At 39.1% G+C, this 27583-nt stretch overlaps 1 protein-coding gene and 3 non-coding genes across 4 annotated transcripts in view; 2 read left to right on the plus strand and 2 right to left on the minus strand.

Annotated features, from left to right (window-relative positions):
• Positions 1-27583, minus strand: part of BMPR2 (bone morphogenetic protein receptor type 2) — a 162731-nt gene that overhangs the window by 106873 nt on the left and 28275 nt on the right. The window lies entirely within an intron of this gene.
• Positions 1587-1777, plus strand: LOC126010322 (U2 spliceosomal RNA). Its single transcript, XR_007496398.1, has one exon. It is a non-coding gene; the product is annotated as a U2 spliceosomal RNA (small nuclear RNA).
• LOC126009837 (U6 spliceosomal RNA) lies at positions 13250-13353 on the plus strand. The gene has a single exon (XR_007496027.1). It is a non-coding gene; the product is annotated as a U6 spliceosomal RNA (small nuclear RNA).
• On the minus strand, positions 16583-16687 carry LOC126009896 (U6 spliceosomal RNA). The gene has a single exon (XR_007496069.1). It is a non-coding gene; the product is annotated as a U6 spliceosomal RNA (small nuclear RNA).

The raw sequence follows: 27583 nt of genomic DNA on the forward strand, positions 1-27583 counted from the left end.
TCATTGATGCTATTAACTCAAATACTCAGACCAAGAATATGCTTTGGGGCTGAGATTCTCACTTCAGTTTTTGATTCAAATAAAAAGAATCATTCCAAACCTGGATTTATCTTTTTTTATTGCCTAAGATTTAACACAGGTGAAACTTTCTTCTTCTATATTATTCTATATTATATTATTTCCTGAATTCTTACAGAGCAGAAAAACGTTCAATTTATATGAATAAGAAGGCAAAGGAAATAACAACTTAAAAGTAAAATTTTCTAAGGATAAATGAATCTCCTAAAAAACTTACTGAAACTTTTACTCATCATCTTATTATCCTTAGAAGTTCTAGCAGGGTAAGGAAATGCCTTGCCTACAGCAGACCCCAGTTTTACTTTCTGTTATCAAACAGCAACTCTAGGAGTAAAGTAAACCCTGAGCAGAGAACCAGGAACAGGAACAACTCCTAAGCACCGTGGGATGACCCAAACCCTGTCTCCTCCTGTCAAAAAGAACTGCTAATGTATAAAATTATATGTAACATAAACTTGTCTTTTTTTTTTTTTTTTTTTTTTTTTTTAGTTTTGGGCCACACCCGGTGATGCTCAGGGATTACTTCTGGCTGTCTGCTCAGAAATAGCTCCTGGCAGGCACGGGGGACCATATGGGATACCGGGATTTGAACCAACCACCTTTGATCCTGGATCGGCTGTTTGCAAGGCAAACGCCACTGTGCTATCTCTCCGGGCCCATAAACTTGTCTTTTCAATGTTGTATTTTGTTTTCAGTTATACCCAATAGTTTAGGGTGCAGGCGCTACTTCCATTGCAGTGCTTGGGGTTCACTCCCAGTGGTGCTCCAGGACCATGCAGTTCAAGGGATCTAACTCAGGGCTCCAAAATGTGAGCAAAATGCAAAGTTATAAGCTCCAGCCCTTTCAGTGGCTCCCTGATCTCTCAATGCTTTATTTGGAAAAAAAATTTTAACTTACAGATAATTTGCCCCCAAAATGAAATTCTATATTTTTAATTCAGTTTCACCAAGGCTAATACCATACACACCATCAAAAAGTCGTGAAGGTAGAAAATTAACATTGATAAAATATAATTAACTGGGGGCTACAGAGATAGCATGGAGGTAGAGCATTTACCTTGCATGCAGAAGGACGATGGTGTGAATCCCGGCATCCCATATGGTCTCCCGAGCCTGCCAGGAGCAAGATTTCTGAGCATAGAGCCAGGAGTAGCCCCTGAGCGCTGCAGGGTGTGACCCCCACCCACCCACCCAAAAAAAAAAAAATCCAGTTGGATGTTTTTAAGAAAAAAAAATATAATTAACTAACCATACTCAAATGTTATCCATTTGCCACTAATCCTAATCAAGGATTTGGTCTAAAAACACACAAATTGTCTTATTTCCATATTTCCTCCAATAAGTGGCTGTTCACTTGCTCTTTCAAATCCATGTTCTCCACTGAACATGTATCTCTCTTTCGGTTTAAACCCTGAGCATCCTTGGGTATGTCCAAATATATAAATAAAAAAAACTCTACCTTGCTTCACTATTTTTTTTAAGTGGTGGTTCCTCAAAAAAAATTTTGTATCGCTTCTCGGCCTTTTGGCTAAGATCAAGTGTAGTATCTGTTCTTATCAGTTTAATATCTGATACGTCCTCTATCCGAGGACAATATATTAAATGGATTTTTGGAGCTGGGAGTCGGAAGAGGAGCTTGCTCCATCCGCTCCGAGCATTGACCCGGTATTGCAGTGCCTCCGGGAACGGTGCACCTCCTCTCAAGAAAAAAAAAAAATCTTGTATGTTTTCCATGCCATGGCTTTTTTTTTATTTGTTTAAGTAATTATGAGTTATTTTGTCATCTGTCCCACACCTCTGATTTGTCACTCGTTGATGCACTCAATTATGCTTTTCTGGAAGATTACCATAAAGATAATGTGCCCTCTTAGTCCATGGTATCAAGGAGTTTCTTAAATGTAATTGTGTCGGGCCGGAGAGATAGCATGGAGGTAAGGCGTTTGCCTTTCATGCAGAAGGTCATCAGTTCAAATCCCGCCATCCCATATGGTCCCCCGTGCCTGCCAGGAGCAATTTCTGAGCATGGAGCCAGGAGTAACCCCTGAGCACTGCCGGGTGTGACCCAAAAACCACAAACAAACAAACAAAAAAAAAGTAATTGTGTCTTTTGGGTAGGGTGGTGTCTCCGGGTTTCTTCACTATAATTAAAATTTTACTCTATAATTAAAAACTACCTTGAGACTATCCTAGTTTCTCATATACTTTCACCCACTAATTTTAACCTGTCTGTTTGGTGTTTTTTGTTTTTTGTTTTGAGGGGAGGGGCACCACAGCCAGCTGTGTTTGATATTTACTTCTAATTCTACATCCAGGGAGATCATTCCTGGTAAGGCTGGGGCGCGGGGGTGGGGGGGGATATAATGCCAGAGATCAAACCTAGATCAGCCACATGCAAGTCAGCCACACTGTATGATCTATCCAACCCCTACGCCTCATTTATTGGTTCTTGCCTGCAACAAGAATCAATATGGTTATTTGTCCAACGACTCATTCATTTGACATTTTACTAGAAAATTACAGTAAAAATAGTTATCCCTCAATGGTAATCTTTTTAACTAAATTTATTTTAGACACTTTTACAGTGTTGTTCATAATAGTTATTTTTCTGGCATTCAATGTTTTACCATGAATGTAATATTCCTTCCAAACTGGTCATCAATTTCCCAACCTCCCTGAAGCCTACACTTTGCAGGTAGGAATAATTTACTTAATATTTTTTGTATTAATACTGGGAATTTAGAATTAAAATAATGGGCTGTCATGCAACTACATAAGTGGCCGAGAGTTCCCCAAATTTTTGGAGGTGCAGAGCTGGGCTGATGAGCTCATATAACAATAGTATGTATGGTTCATTGGGGCCCTTGAAGGACCCCAGTGCAATCAGCTGCAAGGCTGGTGTTCTGTGAGTTTTCCGGACTAATGGAGTCTCTCTTTTGAGAGTTAGATGAATCTTTGGCATTGGTCGCCTGAGCAGACCTGGCAGCTCTGTTCGTGGACGTGGCTGCCATGGGCATCTGGTAGTACAGGGAAGTGGGGGTGGGGGACAGCAGTCTGGCCTGGCGCCAAAACTCCCTGGAGATGTCTAGTACTATAATCTTAAAACTGCTCTAAAATGCAGTTTGTTGATTTGGAAAAATAGAAATAACTAGCCCTTACTAAGTTATACTAGTGAAGTCTTGTTTTAGTCTCTAGATTCTGATTCAGACCATCATTTATTCTGTACCAGCTATGGCCAATAAAGGAATTTCATGACATAGCATGATGTATCTTCCTAATACATCCCAGTTTTTGTTTGTTTGTTTTGTTTTGGACCACTTCCTTTCTTTCAGGTATAATTAAAGATTCTACATTATTCTCTATTTCACTGTTCCTGTCCTTAAATCAATAATTTTTTTTCTAGGGTTCCTATCACAGAAGAATGTTACTTAAAAAGCAAAATCTGGGTAGTGATGTTTTTATTGCTAGAATAATGTCATTACTAGATTCTTTCACTTTTAGAGCCTAAGTGTCATTCATATTACCTTTATTTACTTATTCAATACAATTATACACTAAACAGAATTTCTGGTGGGGGAGATACACCTATTCCTAGTCCTGACTTCATTGCTATATGGACCCCAGGCACTACCCTGGGATATGACCCAGATTGCCCTGATCAAAAAATTTTAAATAGGACTGGGAGGGGCCAGAGAAATAATAGAGCAGGTAGGGCATTTGCTGAATGATTTCTGAATGCAGAGCCAGGAGTAAGTCTGGAGTACTGTTTAGTGTGCCCCCCCCCAAAAAAAACAAACAAAAGATATGTTTTTAAAAGAGTGGGAGAATTAGTATAGCATGTAGTCAACCCTAATTTAATCCCAGCCACCACATATGGGTTGCTAAATACTGCCAGAAGTGATCCCTGAGAAATACCAGGTGTGGTCCCAAACAACAACAACAACAAAAATTTAATTAATAAATAGAATTACTACAACAATTCAGTAATGTTCATCTAGCTGCTGGAGAGATATTATTATGTTTGCCTTGAATGCAACTGACCAGAGCAGGGCTCAATTCTCAGCACCCCATGTGAGTCCCATGCCCCACCAAGAGTGATCCCTGGGCACAAAGCCCAGAGTAAGGCCTGAGAACCACCAGTTGTAGCCCCAAAACAAAACAAAACAAAATCAATCCATACCTCTACAAGAAATAAATCCTAATGAACTAAATATTTATATATAATGTTTCTGCCTTTAGCTTTATAGGTTTTCAACATAAGACTAGTTCTTTTCTTCCCTTACCAGCATCAATGTGATTATACTATCATTTTACAATACAATTAATTATATTATTTGCTATCATATATGCATGTATATACACATGTCTGTATATACACACATATTCTCTCCACATCCTGAATGTGGAATGATTTAGAGGAATGATTAACATTTGGAATAGAATACCTGTTAAAATAAGTATTTAAGAAGAGTACATTTTTTTCTTTAATAAATGGGAATCAAAAGAAAATTCATTATCTTCTTGATGAAGAAACATAATGTTCCTGGTTCCCGATATTAATGAATCATTTAAAGGCATTCCAGACATGTCCAGATATGGACACTCAGTGTCTAAATATGAAAACAAAATACAAAGTAGATGTAGAGATAAAAAGAAAGTAACTAAAAAAAACCTTACACAACTATTGTTTGATGCTTTACCCTGTGTTTCCAAGATAGTTCAAGTGGAATGTGAAATAAAAACATCAATTTCCTAGTTGGTCCTACGCCCTACTTCCACTTCCTGCTTCTTTCAAATCTCAAAGATAGGAAACTGATTATAGTGCCTAAAAATCTCTAATATAATTAGTACTACTATATAGAAGAGTAAAATTTTTCATTAACTTAAAGAAACACCTGGAGAGATAGTACTGAGGGTTGAGCATATGGTCCCACGTATGCCACCAGGAGTAATTTCTGACTGACTGCAGAGCCAGAATTAAATCTTGAGTACTGCTGGGTGTGGCCCCAAAGCAAAACAAAACCAAAAAATAAATGAAAACACCTAATGCATGCATCCTCTTTACTAAATGCAGTCTAATGCTTTACATATATTTATCTAACTAAATGAGAGCTCTTTTTAAAAAGCCATTAGTGCTGCTATGGTTCAGACTGTTTTGTCTCTACCCTGGATTTTGTTCATTATTAGTCAAGGAAAATTAAAATCTTGTGATAAGAAGCTAACAGCTATGCTTTATCAAGATCAATCTTCTATGAAAAAATATTTTACTTGAAATACATTATATTCATTTCAGGTATATAGCATAATGATATAATCCATATATGTTGGTATAATCCCTCAAAATCTATATTGCCAAAAAATCACCACACTAGATCTAATTAACATCTGTCATCATATACAGTTAACAAAAAAGTGAGGGGAGGAGGGCATGGACACAGAGATAGATAGAACAGGAATTAAGGCATTTGCCTTACATGTGACCAGGTCTGGTCAATCTCTGGCTCCACATATTATCTCCTGAGCCCACCAACTATGATCTCTAAGTATAGAGACAGGAGTAAATTCTAAACACCACCAAGCATGACTCAAAAACAAAAATATATATTTTTTTTCTTTGATGAGAAATTTTTATTTCTAATTCATAAGAAGTAAATTAGTGACTATTTAATTTTCTTTTTTTTTTTAATTTGGGGGAGACACACCAGATGATGCTCAGAAGTAAATCCTGGCTCTGCACTCAAAACCTGGGTTGACGGGTTGGAAGGCAAACACCCTACCCACTTTGCAAGCAGGTCCCTCATTTATTTTTGGTTTGGGGTATCACCTACATACAGTGTTCATGAACGTGGATACTGTAGGTCCAAAGATATAATAAGGTTTAAAACCACTTGTTTCCCCAGGTTGCAAGTGATAATACAGCAGGTAGGGTGCCTGCCTTTCACGTTGGTCCTGAGCACAGGTAGGTGTGACCAAAAAAACAAACAACCCACTTGTTTCCATCACTCATTTCAGAGTAGTCTTTTTTTTTTTACTGTTCAATGTGAAAGCCTAAGAATGCAGTTTTACTTGGGCCCTGTGATGCCATAGACCACAAGAGACAACCCAGAGATGATGTTCAGATATCTATAGGGTCACATAGGGTGCTGCTGAAGTGGGGAGGACTGAAATGGGTCAGGAACGTACCCAGATCCAGAGTAGTCATTTTCAACCACTGATCCATGAACTGGGACCAGACTGCAAAAATGTTTCTGTTGGTCCTGGAAATTTTTATTGCTTTTAACACTGGCTTTTATCTATCTATTAATTTATTGTTTTGGGGGAGATCCAGGGGTGTTCAGGGTTTAAGCTGGTTCTGTGTAAGGGATCTGGGTACCCAGAATCCATCCTGAATCATCTGTGTCACAACAAGTACCTACCCAATGTACTATTACTTTGGTCCTCTATTTTTTTGTTTTGTTTTGGTTTGGTTTTTGGTCTTTGGTTTTTGGGCCACACTCAGCAACACTCAGAGGTTATTTCTGGCTCTATGCTTGGAAATTACTCCTGGCAGGCTTGGGGACCAAATAGGATGCCAGGGATCGAACCCGAGTTGAGCACGTGCAAACTCTATCTACTGTATTATTGCTCTAACCCTGGGCCTTCTACTTTCTAATACTGTATTTTAAACCAATACAAGACCAGAGGGACAAGATATAAGGTAATCACTTGTCTTATAAGAAACTGGTTTGGCTTTGAGTATCTGGCACCAAACATGTTCCATTCTTCTCCTTCCCTTCCCTTCCCTTCTTCTCTCCCTATCTTCTCTTCCTCCCTCCCTCCCTTCCTTCTCCTCCCCCACCCCCAACCACCTCCACTACCACTACCACCACCAAAGTTAACTACTGTGCCTGAACACAACTAAACTACATGGGCTGGAGAGAGAGTACAGCAGGTAGTGCTTACCTTGCACATGACTGACTCAAGTTCAAACTCCCAACACCCCATAAGCTTCCCCAAAACACAGTCAGGAGTAATCCCTCAGTGCAAAGAACTCAAAGTAAACCCAGAGCATCTAAGGATGTGATTTAAAAAAAAAAAATAAAAAAACACCAAAATACTATTATAAATAAATGGGGGCTTTGTTCTGCCTTAAAAATCACCATAACGGGGCTCGGAGAAATAGCACAGCGGCGTTTGCCTTGCAAGCAGCTGATCCAGGACCAAAGGTGGTTGGTTCGAATCCCATTGTCCCATATGGTCCCCCGTGCCTGCCAGGAACTATTTCTGAGCAGACAGCCAGGAGTAACCCCTGAGCACTGCCGGGTGTGGCTCAAAAACCAAAAAAAAAAGAAAAAAAATCACCATAACGGGGGCTGGAGCAATAGCACAGCGATAGAGCGTTTGCTTTGCACGCGGCCAACCTCGGATGAACAGTGGTTCGAATCCCAGGACCCCCAAGCCTGCAAGGAGTGATTTCTGAGCACAGAGCCAGGAGTAACCTGTGAGCGTAACCAGGTGTGGCCCCAAAAGCAAAAACGAAAAAGAAAAAGTACTTGAATTTAAGTGGTCACACAAAGATTTATAATAACCAATACGAAGTTTCATGTGGACAGAAGAAATACAAGCATAGCACATGTGTGCAACCAGAGGACCAGCATATCTGTGCAACCTCAGAGAGCCAGCATATGTGTACAACCTAAAAGAGGCAGCATGCATGTACCATCCCGTCCATTCCCACCATAAAGGAAATTATTACTGCAAGAGTGATTTTGTTTTAGTGTGTGTTAAAGCAAATTATTTTGTGCCTTTTGGGGGGGCAGACTTAGGAGGTATGGGGAAATTGGAGACTTCGGTAGAATAGGGCCATATCGATGGCAGGATTGGTGCTGAAATGTTGAATACCTAAAACAACTGTATTAAGAACAACTTTGAGGGCCCGGAGAGATAGCACAGCAGTGTTTGCCTTGCAAGCAACTGATCCAGGACCTAAGGTGGTTGGTTTGAATCCCGGTGTCCCATATGGTCCCCTGTGCCTGCCAGGAGCTATTTCTGAACAGACAGCCAGGAGTAACCCCTGAGCATCGCTGGGTATGGCCCAAAAACCAAAAAAAAAAAAAAAAAAGAACAACTTTGTAAATCATGTTGAAATAAAGTTTAGGGCCAGCGAGATAGCATGGAGATAAGGCGTTTGGTCTTCCATGCAGAAGGACGGTGGTTCGAATCCTGGCATCCCCATATGGTCACCGCTGCCTGCCAGGGGCAATTTCTGAGTGTAGAGTCAGGAGTAACCCCTGAGTGCCGGGTGTGACCCAAAAAAAGAAAAAAAGAAGAAGAAGAAATAAAGTTTAAAAAGAAATAAAATAATTTAAAAAGAAATACAAGCATAAAGAATAATGCCTGAAAAAGAGTACTCAAGTACACTAACCCAAACCTCAGCAAATACCTATTACAGCATCACCACAGCTTTTCATTTCTTTTTATTTGCTTTTTGGGCCACACCCTGTGGCGCTCAGGGGTTACTCCTGGCTATACGCTCAGAAACCGCTCCTGGCTCAAGGACCATATGGGACATCAGGGATCGAACCAAAGTCTGTCCTGGATGGGCCGCATGCAAGGCAAATGCTCTACCACTGTGCTATCCTTCCAGCCCCAGCTTTTCATTTCTGGTTTTTTTTTTTTGTGTGTGTGTGTGTGGTTTTTGGGTCACACCCGGCAGTGCTCAGGGGTTATTCCTGGCTCCAGGCTCAGAAATTGCTCCTGGCAGGCACGGGGGACCATATGGGGCGCTGGGATTCGAACCGATGACCTCCTGCATGAAAGGCAAACGCCTTACCTCCATGCTATCTCTCTGGCCCCCATTTCTAAGACTATTATTGCCACCTTTGTGTAGAAACAACGGAACAATAGCAAAAAAAAAGTGAAATATTTAAATTACCACTTGCCAGCTCTACCCTGTGCCTAATTCCAAACTAAAGGAATGAAACAGCCTGCCAATCTTTGACACATTGGTTTATTTTTCGTTCATGTTTAACTTTGTACAGTTTCCACTTAAAACAAAAAATAAGCTAATAATGGATTCATAAGCTATATCTAGAGAGCAATTTTAACTTGTTAAAAATATTCCACACATAAAATTATGTTCTTGTCCCAGAAAACAGAACAATGAAACTCCTGTCTGGTCTGTTTCTTAAATGTCTTTTTTTTTTAATAATTACTTAAATGTCTTTTAAACAATTTACTACTGTGCAAATGTTTAATAACATATAATTCCTGGGGTCAGAGAGACAGCACAATAGTATATTTGCCTTGCATGTAGCAACGGTGGTTCGAATCCCGGCATCCCATATGGTTCCCTGTGCCTGCCAGGAGTGATTTCTGAGCACAGATCCAGGAGTAACCCCTGAGCACTGCTGGATGTGAAACCCCCCCCCCCAAAAAAAATAACATATAATCCCTTAACCCAGAGCTAACAAACTGAGATCCCATTGAAAGTAATCAAAAAAGAACTAGCAAATATTCTCAAAAATAATAATACTAAGTCTCTTATTCAGTTACAGAACACAAAGAAAAATTTTATTAATGCTCATCTGGCAAGGGGAGTTCCAGTTACTTAGAATGCAGGAGGCATTCATTCTTATTCCAATTAATCTGCCTGTTTTAAGCAACTACTAGTACTGAACCTGATGACATATTAAGAAGGTAAACAGGGAAATCCACATCATTATTTATAAAGCCAAAGGTAGAATGTTGGTAAAATATGCTTATATCAAACAGTAAAGTAAAAATAGTTGAGTTGGGGCCGGAGAGATAGCATGGAGGTAAGGCATTTGCCTTTCATGCAGGAGGTCATCGGTTCGAATCCCCGTGTCCCATATGGTCCCCCGTGCCTGCCAGGAGCAATTTCTGAGCCTGGAGCCAGGAATAACCCCTGAGCAGTGTCGGGTGTGACCCAAAAACCACCAAAAAAAAAAAAAAAAGTTGAGTTAATTTTGTACCATATTTCTATTATTCTGGCAAAAAGACAAATTGCTAATATGTTTAAATTACAAAATATGATTAAGCAATTTCAGAAATCCTACAAATGAATTTGTTTGTGTTCAGGGCTTACTACTAGTTCTTTTGTTCAGTGACTATTTCTGGAGGGCTGGAGGTACTAGGGCTTGAACCCAGGTCAACGACATGGAAGGGAAGTAACCTACTCACTATATAGGATAGATAGATGACATGATAGATAGATATAGATAGATAGATAGATAGATAGATAGATAGATAGATAGATAGATAGATAGATAGATAGATAGATAGGTAGGTAGGTAGGTAGGTAGGTAGGTAGGTAGGTAGGTAGGTAGATGATTGATAGATAGATGATAGATTGATAGGTAGATAGATAGGTAGGTAGGTAGGTAGATAGATAGATAGATAGATAGATAGATAGATAGATAGATAGATAGATAGATAGATAGATAGATAGAGATGATTGATAGATAGATAGATAGATAGATAGATAGATAGATAGATAGATAGATAGATAGATAGATAGATAGATAGATAGATAGATAGATAGATAGATAGATAGACAGACAGACAGACAGACAGACAGACTGACTAACTTGTGTAATTTACACACAGTACTGCGATGTATTACAGAACATAAAGTGAGTAAAGTAGGTACATTAAAGCACCAAAAACCACAGTACTGTACTGTAGAGTGTATAAGATGAAAAAAGGATATTTAAAATAAAATAAAATAAGGGTGAAGATATGGTCATAAATGCAAGTGGTCATTAAACAGGTAGATTGTTAAGCAAGGAGTAATATATATATATATAAATATATATATATATACACACACACTGATATATACACATAAATTTGCCTTTTATGTTTGCTTTTTAAATGGGTACTGGGAAATATAAAAATGAGAGGTAAAATGTGTACCATTTAAAATTTTGTCTTTATTCACAAGTAACATTTCATATAAAAAAAATCTGAAAACCCAATTGCAAGTCAAAGGAAAAACTACAGGGAAAAAAGGGAGTAACTATTTTTCAAAATGTTTATAATTGAGTTTCAGTAATACAATGTACACCACCCTTCACCGTGCATGTTTCTCACCACCAATGTCCCCAGTTTCCCTCCCCCTCTGCCTGCCTCTTAGCAGACATACTTTTCTCTTTCTCTTTAATCTCATTTTCTCTCTCCCACTGTTTTTGCATTTATGGCACTGTGGTTTGTGCTATTGTTAATGAAGGTGTATGTACCATGCTGAATATCACTTTATCCCCTTTTGGCACCCCAAGTGATCAGTTCCAACTATCATTGTCTTAGAAGTCCCTTCTCTACCCTAACTGCACTGCTCCACTATGTGGCAAGCTTCCTACCATGGACTGGTCCTCCAAGACCTCATCTGATATGTTTTAGTATCTCTAACAGCACGTTGCCATTATTTATTGAGCAAGGAGACTTACCCTTTTAATTTGCTCTGTCTCACAGATTATGTAGAATGAACACTAATCTATAAGAGTCTGAGCTTCTAATGAATACTTTAAAGTTATAAAGGAACTTAAGTTCAACTGTGCCTTTTAAATAGACTAGAAAAGTTAAATAATTTAACCGTTTCACAAAGCAAAATGCAAAATTGGGTATTTTGAGCCCCCAAGTCCTTATTTCCCCAATGATCACACTAAATTAAAGTTTTCAGGGGATCAGAGCAATTCCACAGTGGGTAAAACATTTGTGTTGCACACGGTCAACTGAGTTCAATCTCTGGCATCCATATGGCCCCCAAACACAGCCAATAATGACTACAAAGTATTGAACCAGGAGTAACCCCTGAGCATCAATAGGTGTAGCCTGAACACCCAAAAAAGAAAAATATACATAGGTCTGGAGTGGTGGTGAAAGCGGTAGAGTATTTGCCTTGCATACACTAATTTAGGGCAGACCGCAGTTCGATCCCCCGGCATACCATATGGTCCCCCAAGCCAGGAACGATTTCTGAGTGCATAGCCAGGAGTAACCCCATAAGCAGCACCAGGTGTGGCCCAAAAAGCAAAAAAAAAGAAAGAAAGAAAGAAAGAAAGAAAGAAAGAAAGAAAGAAAGAAAGAAAGAAAGAAAGAAAGAAAGAAAGAAAGAAAGAAAGAAAGAAAGAAAGAAAGAAAGAAAGAAAGAAAGAAAGAAAGAAAGAAAGAAAGAAAGAAAGAAAGAAAGAAAGAAAGAAAGAAAGAAAGAAAGAAAGAAAGAAAGAAAGAAAGAAAGAAAGAAAGAAAAATAGTAAGTACATGTTTTAATACTTCATTTCTGAATGTATAGCCATATAAATATGAAGTAAGTAAAATGAGTGGTAGGTTCGACACTTTATTTTTGTGCCACACCCAGCTGTGTTCAGGGGTTACTCTTGGCTCCATATTCAGGAATCACTATGAGAGTTCAGGGTATTTTCATAGGCTCAAAGTTTTTCATAACAAAGAGAGGGGAAAAAAATCTCAGCAATAAAAATAATGCTACTATAATCTTGGGAGAGGGTGAGGAGGTCACATCTGGCAATACTCAGGGCTTGCTCCTAGCTCTGCACTAAAGAATTACTACTAGTGGAGACCATATGGGATGCCGGGATAATACCCAGGTCAGCCATGTGCAAGGCAAGCACCCTACCAGCTTTGCTGTGGTTTTGGCCCCCTAATCTTGGTTTTTTGTTTTGTTTTTGATTTGTTGTTTTTTTTTCCAAGGGGGGGGGGGCTACCTGTCAGTGCTTGGGGGTTATTCCTGGCTCTGCACTCAAGAATTACTTTTGATTGGCATGGTGCACCATATGGCTGATAGGATACAGGTCCTAATTTTGCTTTTGTTTATTTGCTTTTAATGAATAAAATAGTAACTTTTTAGAACAGAAGTTCCAAAATTTATTTGGCTTACCATTCCCTTTTCAGAAATTACTCAGCATCCCTCCTCCTCTAAAAATCCGTTTTCTCTAAAAAAAATCCAGAAAGTACTACAAACTACAAACTGAGGTCACTACTGTCCTCAGCCCCCATCCTTTTAGGGCGCCTTCACAGTAATACCACTTTTGGAAAGGCTGCTCTAGAGCTTTCATTTACAACCAGACTTCCAATTTTAAAAAGTTAAGTATTATCACTATTGCTTCTCGTTTTAAAAAACGAAAGCAGGCTAGCAACTGTAGAAAAAGCTTAGAGGGTGCTCACTTCAGCAACACATATACTAAAATTGGGACGATACAGAGATTAACATGGCCCCCGTGCAAGGATGACACGCAAATTCGTGAAGCGGTCCATATTAAAAAAAAAAAAAGAAAAGAAAAAGCTTAGAGGGCTTCAAAGTCTTAAATTTAAAAGTCAGCTAATTTATGTATTAAAGCACTTTTAATATAATACAATAAATTACCGTAAAAAATTAATCTCACCTTCAAATTCCAACTCCACTCCCTTTCCCACCTGCTCTTTTTGGAAACTCAGAGAAGGCTAAGTCTCAACCAAATGAATGCCTGGACATAATCCAGCATTATTAGTTTAATAAAGTCCTGGCAACTTTTCGGCATTACAGCCTTTCCCTGAAAGAGAAGACCCAGAGGCAAATTTATTCTAACAATAGAGCTCTTGACAAAAATCACCTTGGATCTTTTTGCTATGTGTTCATTTATGCAATCTGCAATTTCCAACATTTTATTGCTTCAAAACCACAGAATAATCCTAATAAAAAAAATGTAGGAAATCTTCAAATCATTCAGCAACAAAAACTAAATTATATTTTTTCATTAAGATGCTAAGTTAATTACTGTGTTGAGACTTCTCAGTCACAGCTACATGATCCCTTAATCCCACACTTCAACAAAGGTCTGTACACTATATATGCTGAAGATTAATATACAGCTCACCTTTTTGCTTTAAAATAAAACCCTAGAAATAGTGCTCATTTATATCAGCCTAAACTGTTACCTAATAAAACTAATTATTGACTAACACCAAGGAAAACACTGACTAAATTATATATACATATACATATATGTATATGTGGACTAAACAACCTATATAGAAATACTTTAATAATTTTAGTTGGGCCCAAAGAGATAGCACAGCGGTGTTTGCCTTGCAAGCAGCCGATCCAGGACCAAAGGTGGTTGGTTCGAATCCCGGTGTCCCATATGGTCCCCTGTGCCTGCCAGGAGCTATTTCTGAGCAGCCAGGAGTAACCCCCTGAGCATCGCCGGGTGTGGCCCAAAAACCCAAAAAAATAATAATAATAATAATTTTAGTTAAGGGGCCGAAGAGATAGCATGGAGGTAAGGCGTTTGCCTTTCATGCAGAAGGTTATTGGTTCGAATCCCAGCACCCATCTGCTCCCCCGAACCTGCCAGGAGTGATTTCAGAGCATAGAGCCGGGAGTAACCGCTGAGCACTGCTGGGTGTGACCCAAAAACAAAGAAAAAAGCTTTAAAAAAATGATTTTAGTTAGCATGTAAAACTTGAAGTAAAAGTGGCCTTACTACAAGATAATATACAAAATTTAGTAACAGAACAATATTCCTTTGTATATTCTCACTTCAAAATCTTTCTTTTAATACATTTGGCCCAAGTTTTTTGTGCACTGTATTTGTCTCAGCTACCAGATAAATGAGCACCCATTGTAGTGAAACTACATTAGAAATTTTATTGTAGTGAAAATTAATCTAAAATTAATTTAAAAAAACAACTTTGATTCACTTTTAGAGCCATGTTTCTTTCAATTATTGCCACCACATACCATGTGAGGACCATTGGAAATCTTTACCAATTCCTTCTCACTCATTACAGCTAAATTGGTTAGCAAGCCAACAAAAGACATTTGCATACTCCATAGGGTGAATGACATCTAACAGAAAGAGTCCTGTCAACATAAAAAAATGTTATAAAACATTCATTTCAGTTTATGTCCTTTATAAAACTTGAATTTTTATTATATTTGTATTATTTAACTAGTTGCATTTAAGTTACTAGTTTTAAACTACTTTTATCTAAATCAAGCATAATTTGAGTTCAAAATTTAGAGTAGAATTAATGATTGTAGGATAATTCATATAAATAAGAAAAATTTGTTATTAATTTAAGAGCTGATTTGCATAAATAGAACACAAAATAAGTTTCACAATTAGCAAATGAATTAAACGTTACAATAATTTCTAATGGTTTTTTAATGTATATACTATTTTTACCTAATGAATCATTGTCTGGGAAAAATCACATTATGAATACTTAAATTTTTTTTAATTCTCATTAAGATACAGTATAAGCACAGTGTTCATTAACTCTGAAAAGAGTTAGCCATGTGTGCCGAAATTATTATCCTCTAATAAAATGGAAGAACACCTCTTCTGTTAGTAGTATAAAAAGAACTTACTTTACAGTCAAGGCACAGTTAAATTCTGTCTTTGTATCATTCAATTTGAAACTAATTCTGCAGTTAAAGAATACTACATTAACATTAGCTAAGGACACTGGTTAGTTGAGAAAAGACATGATATTCTATATTCTACAATTCACTATAGATCATTAGTTATTTTTTAAACCTATCTAAATGGAAAGAGTAGAAATACACTACACATTAGGAAAAGCAGCAAACTCAGCATTAAAAGTGAAGAGGGGGTGAATCACAAAGAAATTTGATCTCCTTAATTGTATTTAAAATGGTGCAAGAAAGGCTACCTAATAACAAAGGAAGTGCTAGGGTTTCTCTTTGCTCTTTAAGCAAATGCTGGTTAAAAAAGAAAAAAAAAATCTTGAGGCTGGAGCGATAACACAGTGGTAGGGCGTTTGCTTTGCACACAGCCAATTCAGGATGAATGGTGGCTCCAATCTCAGCATTCTATATGGTCCCCGTGCCTGTCAGGAGCAATTTCTGAGCACAGAGCCAGGAGTAACCCCTGAGTAACCCCAGGTGTGACTCAAAACCCCCCCCAAAAAAAACAAAAATAATAAATCTTTGATAAATTATTATTATTTTTTGTTTGTTTTGTTTTGGGGTCAAACCCAGCAGTGCTCAGGCATTACTCCGGGCTCTACACTCAGAAATCGGTCCTGGCAGGTTCGGGGAACCATATGGGATGCCGGGATTCGAACCACCGTCCTTCTGCAAGGAAGGCAAACGCCTTACCTCCATGCTATCTCTCCGGCTCAGTAAATTATTCTTCATAAAGACAAAGATAAGGAAATGTCACATATTAAAGGAGTAAAAATAAATATAACTATTTGTGTCAATTTAGCAATGAGGACTTGACTCTACAAAACATATATACTTACAAATAAGTAGGACATATAAATACCCAAGCTTTACTTGAGCTTATTATAACCAACTTATGTTGTAATTTTTATTGCTTTTTATCATCCAATAAGTACTTGTTAAGCAACTATGTCTGCTAGGTCCTGGGATGGATACACTCCCTCCCCCTTCCTAGGTTAAGACTTTAGCAGAGCAGAGATCCAGTGGTCTAGCTGAGGGTAGGAGATAAGGCCATGAGAAGTAAAATGGGCAAAAGATGACAGAATGGCCCACTTCAGAAATATGTGTCATCCCTATACAGGGACCTTGCTAATCTTCTTTATAATATTAAAATTTTAATATATGAACTGTCAAACTGAACACCCAAATATGCCTTTAAATATTAATTTATCCAAAATTTTATGAAAAATACCATGTATCATGTGCACATGGCATTTTTACACAACACTCCTAGCAGTCTTCCATTAATCAAATCTATTAATATTTTTTAAGTAAAAAGGACAAAATTTAGGGGCCAGAAATTCTATAGTGGGTAGGGTGCTTGCATTTGCTCATGCCCAACCTAGGTTTAATCCCCTACCCGATATAGTCCCCTGAGCACTGCCAGAGGTAATTATTGAGTGCAAAAGCCAGAAGTAATCCCAGAGCATCACCAGGTGTGGGTTCCCCGCCAAAAAAGAAAAAAAAAAAAAGGATAAAATTTATACCTGAATAAAGACTGTAAATAACTTTATACCAAGTCAGGTCTAATTCCCACCAAATAAGAATGCTACAAGCTAGCAAAACACTTTTGAAAATCAGCTTCAAATTTCAACATTTTATTAGATATCGTAAACCTACACTAACATTCAACTAGCCTTTTCCTGTCTTTAATTATGTTTAATCATTATAATACCTTAGGAACTGGAGGACTTAAGAGTGAAATGAACATCATACACAATTAAGAGCCTAAAAGGCAGTTCTCCCCTTTTCACTTATGTCTTGAACAATTGGGACTGGGGAAACAGCTCAAGGGGTTGCGTGCATGATTAGTATGCTAAAGGCCTAAATTAGATCTCAAGCCCCTTAAAATCCCCAGGAAGCACTGCCAGGAGTCACTCCCCAATCAGTACTAACCGAGAACCACACCCTCAAAAGTGCCCCTCCACCCAAAAGAAAGAAAAACTTAACTAAGGGACTGAGGAGACAGTTCAAGATGTAAGGTGCAAAGGGATGGGAGTGTGCTTGGCATGCAGGACCCCTGGACTCAATCCTGACACCACAAATCCCCTGAACACCTCTGGGAGTGGCCAAACCTCTGGGTGTAACCACACCTCTTCCAAAAAGAGAGCAAAGACAATCATAACTAAGCCCATTGAATTAAATAAAAATCCACCAGTATTGATAAATAAATGGGAAATAATGAACAGAAGGAAAAGTTCTTCCTTATGGTTCAATGAGAAATAAGAAGTCTAAGGACACAGAGATAGAGGTAAAGCCAATACTTGGCACGCAAGAGGGTCAAATTCCACCTGCCTGAGCAGAGCTCCCTGAATACTGCTAGAAGCAGCCCCTCAAGTACAACCACCAGAAGTGGAAGGGAGGAGTGAGGGAAGAAACTGTAAAAAATGACCTTTTTAGGGGCCAGAGAGATAGCATGGAGATAAGGCGTTTGCCTTGCGTGCAGAAGAACGGTGGTTCGAATCCTGGCATCCCATATGGTCCCCTGAGCCTGTCAGGAGCAATTTCTGAGCGTAGAGACAGGAGTAATCCCTGAGCGCTGCCGGGTATGACCCAAAAAACAAAAACAAAAACAAAAAAATGATCTTTGTAAAAAATCCAGTCTCCATTAGAGACTAGAGAAACAATACAGAAGATCAGGAGTTTACTTATTTTACACTTAGATAACCCAGTGTTCTATCTCCAGCATCCCATATGGTCTCCTGAGCCCATCAGAAGTGATCCCTGAGGGCAGAGCCAAGACTAAGCCCTGAGCACTGCCTGATGTGACCCAAAACAAAACCAAAAAATAAATAAATAAATTACCATTTGGCAAGAATCATTAATGAATGTTGAAAGTAGTCTAGTGAGAAACAGGATATTCACATAGTTTCAAATATCTCTTCACAAGTTGCATTTTAATTACAAAGGGAAAAACAGTAACTTAATCTAGCAGATATCACCTTAAACAAGTGATCGAAGTTAACATCATCAGTAATGAGGCAAATTGACATCATATGCCCTTGCCATGCTAAACTGAAAAGAAACCAACATTATCTGAGGTATTTCTGCTAAAAAAAAAAATGCATTATCTAACTCTGAAGAGGAAACATCAGATAAGTCCAAATTAAAAGATAGTCTACAAAATAACTGATCTCTGCTCTTCAAAATGTTAAGACAAAAAGGAAAAAAAAAGACTGAAGACCTACCACAGCCTAAAGAAATATGGGCCACAGTAATAGTACAACAGGGAGGAAGGAAGAAAGGAAGGGAGGAGGATGGGAAAGGATGGGAAAGGAAAGGAGAGAAGGAGAGGGGAGGGGAGGGTGGGAAAGGAGAGGGGAGGGTGGGAAAGGGGAGGGGAAGGGAGGGAAGGGAGGGAAGGGAAGAGAAGAGGAGGGGAGGGGAGGGGAGGGGAAGAGGAAAAGGGCCGAGGATAACAAAAGAAAACAAAAATAAAATGAGGGCCAGAGAGACAGCACAGGGGTAGGGTGTTTGCCTTGCACGCAGCCGATCCAGGATGGACCTTGGTTCAACTCCTGGTATTCCATAAGGTCCTCCAAATCAGGAGCGATTTCTGAATGCAGAGCCAGGAGTAACCCCTGAGCATCGCAGAGTGTGGCCCCAAAAAGAAAAAAAGAGAAAAGAAAAATATGTCCTCTTTTGCTATAAAAACATCATTAAAATAAGAATAATGAAGATGTTTATAATGGTATATCAGCACTAATTTCCTTTTGATCATCACATTGTTATAAAAAAATGCCTTTTTTAAAATAAATTGATAAAATAAATAAAGTAAAATAAAATTTAGGGGACAAACAGGCATCATACCTATAATTTACTCACAAATGTTTCCCCCAATAAAAATCAAACAGAGAGGGCCGGAGAGATAGCATGAAGTTAGGGCATTTGCCTTGCATGCAGAAGGACAGTGGTTCGAATCCTGGCATCCCATATGATTTCCCCCACCCACACACCCCCCGAAACCTGCCAGGAGCGATTTCTGAGCATAGAGCCAGGAGTAACCCCTGAGCGCTGCCAGGTGTGACCCCCCAAAAAAAATTTAAAAAAAAAAATCAAACAGAGAAAATGGTAAAACAATATAATGAAATATTAACACATGGGAAAGCTAGGATGTATGCATAAAATAATTTATGCATACTTCCTCTCATGTATAAAAACTTTTTATCATTCTGGGACCTTTTATTTTATTTTATTATTATTATTTTTTTTTTTTTTTTTTTTGGTTTTTGGTTTTTGGGCCACACCAGACAGCGCTCAGGGGTTACTCCTGACTATCTGCTCAGAAATAACTCCTGGCAGGCATGGGAGACCATATGGGATGCCGGGATTCGAACCAACCACCTTAGGTCCTGGGTCGGTTGCTTGCAAGGCAAACACCACTGTGTTATCTCTCCAGCCCCTCTGGGACATTTTAATAAGTCTGAAATAATCTTTAACTTTTTTTTCCAAAAAGAAAGCTATAAGGCTAGAACATAGCTCAGTGGTTGTGGGAAAACACATGCTTCATAGGTCTGAGGCCCTGGGTTTGTTCCTTGGTGCACACATACATCATTCTTAGTCAAACCTAGAAGTGCAGACACCTCGACCAAAGCTATAAGGCTAAGTAAGACCAGATCAACAAAACTGCAGAGTATTCAAGAAATGATTTTTCTGAAAGACTAAAGAAGAATATGAGCATAAGGAAAGATAGCATGATTATTGATGGTGTAGGATACTTACACATATTTTCAAGCAACATTTAAACACAGTATATAACTAGTTATAGACTATGGGAAAAGCAAGCAAGAGAAAAGGTACGAGCTTGACAGCAAAAGCAGTACAATAGCTATGACCAAAGACAGAAACTTAGCTAGACAAATAGACAGTTGCCATGCCCCCATCAAACTATGGACTGTTGCATGATACCGGAATCAGCTTCAGCATAACCCCTAGTTCAAGGACAATATAGGGTTCTGTAATGCTGCAAAACATGTCTCAAACTCAATTATCACCTGTTGTCTTCAAATACCCTTGTTTTCTTTCTTTTTTTTTTCTTTTTAAAACATAAAAGGGTCACATGCATCTCTTTTGTATATCCCAGATGTATTCCCTTACATCTGTAACTTTTCAAATATCCTCATATAGTGACAATTTTGCCCACTAGATTAGTATTTGATTGTTTGATTTTCCCCCTGTGAGATCTGTTTTATAAGCAATACTGGTAGAAGAGTAACTCTGTATAGATTTCACGTTTATACCAAGTTACGGGAAATGTTGGACTTTATTCATTGGCCCCCCAGATGCACCAACAATTTCTTGTGGCATTGCTTCTCTTTTGCATAGGCACATTAAAATGGGAAAATAATATATATGCAAACAAGTTTTTATCTAATAGAGATGGGAACACAAATTTGGTAATGTAATTAGGCCTTTTACCCTGAACATTGGCATAATGATTTGGCTCAGGTCTAAGAAGAATGGGCATCGCCCACACACACCTGATCTATGAAAACAACCACAATTGTCTTTAACGTTCCCAGGATCCAAGCCTCTACCAGAGAAGACCTACCACTGCTTTGGCATTGACTTACTCCAAAGAGTACTCCCAACACCCAGGCGACTCAGCAACAGTCTGCATGCAGGGCAGATCGCTCTGCATTTAATGATATGCTGAAACTAGAGGATGCTCCACATCAGCCTGACATCGACGAAAGAAATGCACAGAATCCAGAGTCTTTAAATATAAAAGTCTGATACCAACTATAGCTAAAGTGTGCAAAAGTTTCACCGGGACCTTGAGAATGACTGGAGTTGGATAGACTGGTATGCCTGGAAACCAGAGTCTGTCTTATGCCAATAAACTTCTGGGGTGAGGCCTTTTTGTAATCAGGTCAAGGACTTTTTTTCCATTTTCTCCATTTTTCTGGACCTATGCAAACATTGGTGATTGCCACCATCACACCTTTACTATATATTTTTTTACTCTTATCCTTTAAAGAAAAAAATACAACTTACTGAACATAAAAACAAATTACTGTAGTAGAGTGCCTGTCTCGAATGCAGGTAGGGGATGGGAAGGGGAGAGGGGGTAATGTTGCACTGGTGAAGGGGGGTGTTCTGGTTATGACTGTAACCCAAATATGATCATGTTACTTAAATAAATATATTTAATAAAAAAATAGATAGTTGCAAAAAAATTCAAACTAACAATGATAGGGCAAATAACTGTCACTGAAAATCTTCTGTTTTGAATTTGGATCAAGTTTGGCATCTTGTAATAGACTTTGCTACTCTCCCCATCTAGGTACCGAGGATACAATGCACGTTATATATTTGATTTTTGGTTGTTGGGCCACACCTGGCAGTACTCAGGGGTTATTCCTGGCTCTGAACTCAAAAATCACTCCTGGTGGGCTCAGGGGAACATAAGGGATGCTAGGGATCTAACCCAGGTTAGCCGCATGTAAGGCAAATGCCCTACCCACTGTGCTATCACTTCAATCCCTGCACATAATATAGTAAACTATCTTTAAATATAAAGGCAAGTCAAAAGTCAAACATATCAAATTGATGGGAATATCTCAGCACAAGAAGTTATTAAACCAAATAAATAAACAAGCATTTAAATTCCTAAATTCCCAAATGGAGCTGCAGTGTCTTAATGAACATAGGTAAACCTGTTCAAGATCTTCTGAAATATATGGGGTGTGGGTGACAAATAAGGCTAAGAAACTCTTGAGGTTCCAGGAGATATCTCAAGTGGTATAACACGGGCCTTACATGAGTGAGAACCTGAAATTAATCAACTGTACCCCAAGTCCGACCTAGATTATGCCACAGATTAGTGGGGGGGGGAAGGAAGGGAGGGGGGGAGGGAGAGAGAGGAGGAGTTTTGTAAATTATATTTTTTAAACAAAAAAATTTTTAATTAAACACCTTGATTACATACATGATTGTGTTTGGGTTTCAGTCATGTAAAGAACACCACCCATCACCAGTGCAACATTCCCATCACCAATGTCCCAAGTCTCCCTCTTCCCCACCCGACCCCCGCCTGTACTCTAAACAGGCTCTCCATTTCCCTCTCATTATTAGGACAGTTCAAAATGTAGTTATTTCTCTAACTAAACTCATCACTCTTTGTGGTGAGCTTCCTGAGGTGAGCTGGAACTTCCAGCTCTTTTCTCTTTTGTGTCTGAAAATTATTATTGCAAGAATATCTTTCATTTTTCTTAAAACCCATAGATGAGTGAGACCATTCTGCATTTTTCTCTCTCTCTCTGACTTATTTTTTAAAATAAGAAAAAGATAAAGGAGGGGGACCAAAGCAATAGTATTGTGAAGAGGGCATTTCCCTTGCCCATGGCTGACTCAGATTTGATCCCCATCATCCAATGTGATCTCCTGTGTGTCATCAGGGAGTGATTCTTGAGTGCAGAGCTAGGAGTTAGCCCCATAGCAATATCAGGTATGTCCCAAAATCCCAACATCCCCTCCAAAAAAAAAACAGGTCATGGACATAGCTTAATAAAATGAGTGCACACAGGAGCCCCAAGATTGATTCCTGGAACTACATGGTTGATTCCTAGAACTACTATTATAATATATAGTATATACTGGGCTTATATATATGCCCAAGACATAGAAAATCTAAAATTTCAACATATATTTATATTAGATAAATAATCATTTTATTTTCATGTTTTCAGAACCTAGCTATTTTAATTAATCTACCCAAAATGTAGAAGGCATTTTTTCACTGCACACACTATAAACTAATATTATTAATTTATAAATATGGTACAATATTCCAAAGTTATGCCAACCTGTTATTTATGCTAATTCTATTAATACAGAATTCAAAATTCACATCTAGGGCCACAGAGATAGTATAGGAAGGATGATACTTGACTTGCAAATAGTTGATCCCAGTTCAATCCCCAGCACTATATAAGGTCCCACAAGTCATATTAGTGATCAGTCCTGAGCACAGAATCAGAAATAGCTCCTTACAACCATTAGATATGATCCCAAACCCCCCCAAAATAAACAAAAATGTAAAATCCATATCTATTACAAAAATAACAATAACTTATATGCTTGTTTACTTTATGTTTGTGGCACCAGGGATCAAAGCCAGACTACAAGACACGTGCTTTAAAAACAAATTTTAGGGACCAGAGCAATAGTGCAGCAGTGGGGTGTTTGCCTTGCACACAGCCAACCCAGGACAGACCCAGATTCAATTACCAGCATCCCATGTGAAACCCCAAATTTGCCAGGAGTGATTTCTGAGCACAGAGCCAAGAGTAACCCCTTGAGAACTGCTGGATGTGGCCCAAAAGTCAAAAATAAAAATTTTTAAGTAATATCTTTATTTAAGCACCATGATTACAAACATGTTTGTAGTTTGGGTTTCAGTTTTTTATAGAAATAAATTTTTTGTGTGTGTGTGGGTTTTGGGTCACACCCGGCAGTGCTCAGGGGTTATTCCTGGCTCCAGGAATTGCTCCTGGCAGGCACGGGGGGCCATATGGGGCGCGGGAATTTGAACCGATGACCTCCTGCATGAAAGGCAAACGCCTTACCTCCATGCTATCTCTCCGGCCCCATAAATTTTAAATATCCAAGTTTAACCATGATAGAAAAGTACTTTCCCATTTCGGTTGTAAACATTATGTGCAAAGTTATGTACAAGGATATATATACTTCTGGGACCAGGGTGATAGATAGTACAAAGCGGGTAGGGCATTTGTCTTCGATGCAGTTTACCAAGGTTCGATCCTCAGTCCCTCAAACCTGCCAGGAGTGACTAATTCATGAGTGTAAAGCCAGGCATAAGCCCTGAGCACCACTGGGTGTGGCCCAAAAGCAAACAAATTAAACAAAAACAAGAAATACTTCTGTAAAGAATTAAATCCACCTTCCAACATAATACTACTATTTTAGTACAACATGTTCGAAAAGAGACAGAGCAAAGACATTAATTATGTAATTTTTGGAAACACTGTCCTAATAAAATAGTTATTAAGACTGAAGTAACTGCCAACAGTTCTGAGGTCTAGCAGTGAAAAGTCCAAATAGAGGTTAAGAGGCACAAATGATGCTGCCTGTGTGTGCATGCAGAAGTTCACACAGTGCTTCCTGGCTACTTTTCATAAAACTACTTTTCAAAAACCTTTCTGGTCTTTTTTGTTTGTTTGTTTGTTGTTGTTGTTGTTGTTTGGTTTTTGGTTTTTGGGTCACACCCAGCAGTGCTCAGGAGTTACTCCTGGCTCTACACTCAGAAATCACTCCTGGCAGGCGCGGTGGACCATATGGGATGCCGGGATTCGAACCACCGTCCTTCTGCATGCAAGGCAAACACCTTACCTCCATGCTATCACTCTGGCCCCATACCTTTCTGTTTCTTGTTTTGTTTTTTTTCTTGGGGGAGGGTCACACCCAGCAGCACTCAGGGGTTGCTCCTGGCTCAACGCCCAGAAATTACTCCTGGCAAGCTCGGAGGACCATATGGAATGCTGAGATTTGAACCACTGTCCTTCTGCATGCAAGGCAAATGCCTTACCTCCATGCTATCTCTCCAACGCATACCTTTCTGTTTTTTGGTTTTGATTTTGGTTTTTTGGGGGGTCACACCTGACAGCGCTCAGGGGTTACTCCTGGCCCTACGCTCAGGAATCGCTCCTGGCAGGCTCAGGAAACCATATGGGATGCCAGGATTAGAACCACCTTCCTGCTGCATGTAAGGCAAACACCCTACCTCCATGCTATCTCTCCGGCCCCACCTTTCTGGGTTTTTTTGGGGAGGTCACACCCGGCAGTGCTCAGGGGTTCCTCCTGGCTCTATGCTCAGAAATCACCCCTGGCAGGAACAGGGGACCATATGGGATGCCAGGATTCGAACCACCGTCCTTCTGCCTGAAAGGCAAACGCCCTACCTCCATGCTATCTCTCAGGCCCCACCTTTCTGTTTTTAAGGCATGAGTGTCCTTACCTTGTTGTGGTGTGTCTGTCTAGTTTGTTTGCTTACATTTTGGTTTAAGGATAGAAATCTTGGTTATGACTCTGTTAGTAAATAAGATTAAGAGGAGGAAAAGGGAGGCTGGCGCAGTGGCGTTAGAAGTAAGGTGCCTGCCTTGCCAGCGCTAGCCTAGGACGGACCGCGGTTCGATCCCCCAGCATCCCATATGTTCCCCCAAGCCAGGAGCGACTTCTGAGCGCATAGCCAGGAGTAACCCCTGAGCGTCACCGGGTGTGGCCCAAAAATCAAAAAAAAAAAAAAAAAAAAAAAAAGAGGAGGAAAGGAAAGGATGTACTGATTCAAGAAAACAAAAAAAGGGGCAATCCTGGGAGGCGGCTGTTGAAAAAAAAAAAAAAAAGAAACAAATAAAGAATAGGACACTGAAGTAAATGTGTATCAGAATGAAAATATATTTGAAGAAAATATGACTTTTTTAAGTACCAATTATTTTTATGCAGTAAAGACTTTATGCACATTATGAAGATGTTTGATACAGGTATGGAACAATTCCAGATCTCTTTACTGACAGATAAGAATGGTAATTTATTGTGACATCTCTCCATATGACAAGTCTTCAGGTTCATTACAAAACAGTTCAAGCTTCTGCTACCCTCTTGAATCAATTTGCATACAGAATATGCCAAATACATTTTGCCCAAAGAACTATACCATTGTGTGGTTTGCCTTGCCATGCAGCTTGATTAAAATCCAAATGTGGGCAGAGCGACAATGTTATCGTTGCCTTGTACGCAATCAATAAGCGTTCAATAACTCTGAGCAGTGTGATTCCTGAGTACAGACCCAGGAGTTACCCTTGAGCACTGCTGGGTGTGGCCCCATAGCCAAAATAATTAAATAAAACCCAAAGGTTATTTGGTGAGCAGTCTAATGTGGAATGATTTAATGAGTTACATGAACCATAATAAAATATTGTCTTAATGCTAGAGGAATAAGCATATGGTTCCAAAGGCTGTAGCACATGCTTTATGTGCAGCAGATCTGGGTTCTATTCCCAACACATCATAATCTTCAAGCACTGCTAGGAGAAACCCCCAAGAATGTAGCAACAAGTAGTTCCTAAATACTACTCAGTATAACCAAAAAAAAAACCAAAAATGGGGCCGGGCGGTGGCGCTGGAGGTAAGGTGCCTGCCTTACCTGCGCTAGCCTAGGAGACGGACCGCGGTTCGATCCCCCGGCGTCCCATATGGTCCCCCAAGCCAGGAGCGACTTCTGAGCGCATAGCCAGGAGTAACCCCTGAGCGTTACCGGGTGTGGCCCAAAAAACAACAACAAAAAAAAAAAAACCAAAAAGAAATAAAAAAAACCGTTTGAAACTGCAAATAAGTGATGCACATTGGAGTTTGAGGTCTTACTAAACTGGAAGAAACAGGGAGAAGTCATCCATTAAAAGGTTTTAAGAAAAAAAGAAAAATGAGGGCGGGAGTGATAGCACAGCGGCAGAGTTTTTGCCTCGCATGCAGCAGACCCAGGAGGGAGGTGAGTTCGATCCCCAACATCCCATATGGTCCCCGAGCCTGCCAGGAGCAATTTCTGAGCACAGTGCCCCTGAGCACGGCTGATTGTGGTTAAAAAAAAAAAAAGATGAAAGAAAATATATGCTTCACTCAATGGCAAAACTAACAGATTTTATACTTAACAGAAATGGAAAAATGCAAAAACAAAAAAAAAAGAAAAGAAAAAGAAATGGAAAAATGCTGCCATTACTAAAGTAGCAACTGTCTACTTGTGTGACTTCACTTATTATTCTACCTTCACTTCTCTTCTAAAGTATTCCAACTCTTGAACATGAGAAACATGAAATGTATGCATATCTACAGAAAAGCACTCCAACAGAAACAGGCTTGACCACTATGACACATTCAAGTTCTCCCTAACCATCAAGTCAATCCTGAAGGAGACAGAAGATAAAGGCAGATTTATGTTTATTGTGGATATCAAGGGCAAACAGAAACAGATGAAATATGCTACAGAAAGGTCCTTCTGCATAAATGTGGTCAAGGTCAAGTCTC

Source organism: Suncus etruscus, chromosome 5 (assembly GCF_024139225.1).
Source record: "Suncus etruscus isolate mSunEtr1 chromosome 5, mSunEtr1.pri.cur, whole genome shotgun sequence".
In the NCBI taxonomy this organism is placed as follows: domain Eukaryota; kingdom Metazoa; phylum Chordata; class Mammalia; order Eulipotyphla; family Soricidae; genus Suncus; species Suncus etruscus.